This window comes from Ursus arctos, unplaced genomic scaffold, assembly GCF_023065955.2.
Source record: "Ursus arctos isolate Adak ecotype North America unplaced genomic scaffold, UrsArc2.0 scaffold_21, whole genome shotgun sequence".
Classification (NCBI taxonomy): domain Eukaryota; kingdom Metazoa; phylum Chordata; class Mammalia; order Carnivora; family Ursidae; genus Ursus; species Ursus arctos.
In genome coordinates, this window is record NW_026622886.1 from 51,307,577 (window position 1) to 51,311,419 (window position 3,843).

At 37.6% G+C, this 3,843-nt stretch overlaps 1 pseudogene; it reads left to right on the top strand.

Annotated features, from left to right (window-relative positions):
• Window positions 1-1,232, top strand: part of LOC130544461 (olfactory receptor 6C2-like) — a 4,419-nt pseudogene extending 3,187 nt beyond the window's left edge.
• Window positions 1,233-3,843: the final 2,611 nt, after the last annotated feature.

A 3,843-nucleotide genomic window follows, 5' to 3' on the forward strand; every position in this document is an offset into this window, starting at 1 on the left:
GTTCATTCCCGGGTTTTTTGGTTTTTTTTTGAGGGAGGGAGAGTTTGATTATTTGTCTAATCTAGAAGTCTTTGTACATAGACATATTTGATATGATGGTAAGAATGTTTGATACCAGCTTTCTGGCCATGCTACTGTCTGAATCTTGGAGTAGCATAAGCCACCAATGCATTCATATTATCAAATGAAATAATACTGGCTTGTCCAGCATCCTCACTCTACTCACATTTTCAGTCCATTTGAACTCTACTCATGTCCAATTTCTACCAACAGAACATGTAAAAGCCAGAGGTCAGTTTTGAAAAATTATACAGTGTTAACAACATTCATCCTGGTACAACTGACAGACAACCCAAATCTACAGATTCTTTTTGTCTTTCTGTTCATCACCTATCTGCTGAATATAATTGGAAACCTGACCATCATCACCCTCACGTTTGTAGATTCCTGTCTGAAAACTCCTACGTACTTCTTTCTCCGGAATTTCTCATTTTTGGATGTCTCTTTTACCACTGTCTGTATTCCCAGATACCGTATACCCTTGCCACTGGGGATAACACAGTTACCTATAATCCTTGTGCCGCTCAATTATTTTTGGTTATCGTCCTGGGGCGACTTAATTATTTCTCCTGACAGCCATGTCCTATGACCGCTATGTGGCCATCTGCAAACCCCTGCATTACATGACCATCATGAACAACGGGGTCTGCATCAAGTTCCTTATTGGATGTTACGTGATTGCTCTAATCATCGTCATCCCGCCATTTGGCATGGGCTTTCAGCTCAAGTTTTGTGACTCCAATGTCATAGATCACTTTGGCTGTGATGCTGCTCCCATCCTGAAGATTACCTGCTCAGACACAGAGCTTATAGAGCGATTTGTCTTGGTCCTGGCTGTGCTGACCCTCGTTTTCACCCTGGTGTGTGTAATTCTGTCTTATACATACATCGTCAGGACCATTCTCAGATTCCCTTCTGCCCAGCAAAGGAAAAAGGCTTTTTCTATGTGTTCTTCCCATATAATTGTGGTTTCTATCACTTATGGAAGCTGCATCTTTATCTATATCAAACCTCATGCAAAAGAAGGGGTTGCTATTAATAAGGTGGTGCCAGTGCTTACCACCTCAGTCGCCCCAGTGATGAACCCCTTCATTTATACTCTGAGGAACAAGCAAGTGGTACAAGCTTTCAAAGACATGATCAAAAGGACTGCATCTATCTCAAAGAACTAAAGGACTAGTGAGGGCAGAATGACAAATTACAAAAGAATTTCTGATCTCCATTTTATTTTTCCCTAACTGTGTATTGTTCATAGTTTTACATATATCACAACCCCATTCTGTTACACCCAGTGCCCACTACTGATGCACACATTAATTTTTTAGCTCAATCTATTCCCAGAAATACATGGGAATAAATATGCAGTAAATACTTATAACAATATACCTGTTATTACTTGCAGAACCAAGAAATTAGACAGTATGAATTTACCACCATGTTAGTACTCAGCTACCCCTCTTTCACTGATATGTCCTGATCTGAGTCCTGAATTTCCCAGGAACATCAGTGAGGATGATCTATGTCTACAGGAATGGCCCTACGATCACTCTATTGGATAAAACTCATTATTCGATCTCTCCCACTTTTCAGGGAGATGTAAATATAGGCTAAAATTTTCCTCTAATATCATAGGCTTAAAAGTTGTACAAGTTCTTTTTATAAAAGCCCAACCTTTTTCTAAGTAGAATTTCACATCTGTGTGTCTCTGTGTATGTCTGTGTGCATTTGTTTCCATATTTGGAATGTCAGCTGATCAGGCTTAAAAAGATTAATGGGACAGATAAAATGTAAGTGACAGCTTATACTTGCATTCTGTTCTGTTACCCAAGTTATTCACTATAATGGCTTTTCTGGGTACAAAAAATCCAAGCTCAATCACAAAAGCTTACAAAATGAACCAATGAATAACGAATAATTTTTAAGTGTCCAGTTTTTGCCTTTCAACTTAGTGCCTTCTCTCCACTACCTCCTTCTTCTATCATAATTTTCTGTTTATCTGATGCTCCAGAAAGACATATGTTGTTCCAGGAATCAGAAAGTCCAGGTTGCAGCCAGGCTTTTACTACTACCAATTCAGATAAATCTTTTAACTTTCCTCGTCCCTTCCGATTTCAGGAAGGAATAAGGTAGGGGAGCAAGGTAGCTCGAAAACAGGCAAGAAATCCCAGTGATATTTGGGGGTACTGTCCCATGCTGATTTATAAGACTAAAAACTAGGCCATATGGAGCAGCAGTCCTGGTGCCAAAGATAAAGAATTAATGAGTCTTTTCTTACACTAAAAATTGCATGAGGGGAATGAACCTTCATTCCCCCAATCCTATTCATAGTCTGTGCACTGGAAATCACCGCATGGAGAAAAATGTTTTTTAATATAAAATGTGAAAGAAAGATTTGTGGGAATTCTGAACTGTGGACTAAGCAAAACTTGGTTCTTAAGTCAGATTAGCAAGCTAAAAGAGCAATTAAAGGACATATTCAGTTTGCTGAGGATAGATAAAAATAAAGGTACAGGTGAAGATAATGATATTTTCATCTTTTTCATCTAACTTTGAGAATGAATAATCCCCTGACCATATGACATATTTGTTCCTATTATTTTATTAATTGATTTCTCCTTCTCTAGACGCTAGGGTCTGTGCTTCACTAAATACTAAACTCCATTAAGTCAAAGACTGTGTCTACTTTTACTTACCAACTGTATTTCAAATAGAGTTAAATTTTACTGCATGCACCTTTTCCACTGAGCTAAAGATAGCCTCTGCCATTGTCACCCTAGCTCCAACTCAGGTAATACAAAGGTCCCATGGTCTTACCAAAGCCATGGAGAAGCTTGTCTAGGCAATTATATTTATATTAATATAAATTTAATGTTAATATAAATTCATTAATATAATATTAATGTTGATAGTTTGGTGTTAATTATATTACAATTGCTTATTTTAAATAAATTTTATTAATGTTGTATTAGTGATTAGTGATTCTCTTTGCTAAGACGTAATTAAATTAGATTTTATATGTGTCAGTAGTAAGGTGGGGAAAAGAACATAGTTCAAGATTGCTATGAAGTACCTTATTGGGTACTTCAAATGGTGAAACCACATGTGGAATGAAATAGGTTAAATGAAAGAGAGAAAAAATATTTGTCCACACCTTCCTTCTGTATTCCTGCCATATGATCAGATGACCCCTCCTGATTAATGACAGTTAAGTGCATCACATGAGTGTCATATAGTCCTCCCTGCCCCCCTGGTGTAAGAGAGGCTCTTGCTCAACCCGAGATGCAGCACTTGCACCTTATGATGGATTGCTATCAGGCCTCCTCAACATCAAAATGTGGTTGGTCTGTCCAAACCCAGCTCTTGATTGGTGATCGCAGAAGCATGACCACTTGCTATCCCATGGTCATATACTCTTTATCTACCAAAGCCCATTAGCATACCAGAGTTCTTTTTCAAAAGGTGTGTAAGTCTCCAGTGAAGATAGTTTGGCCTTGTCTCTCAGAAACCAACAAGCCCTTATTATGATTCTCCCACTGAACCCAACATAAGGTCTTATTATTTTTTTTCTAGAGTGCCAACAGCACTTAGCAATAGCATCTGTATTAGTTTTCTCTTCCTGCCTAACAAATTACCACAACTTTTTTTTTTCATTGTTCAGGTGCTTTATTTCCTTCCATGTAAAAATGAGTTTTCCTAGCAACCTATATACTTTTCCTCTTGAGCTTTTATAGGTTTTATTTTTTTTAATGATTTTTTATTATATTATGTTAGTCACCATACAGT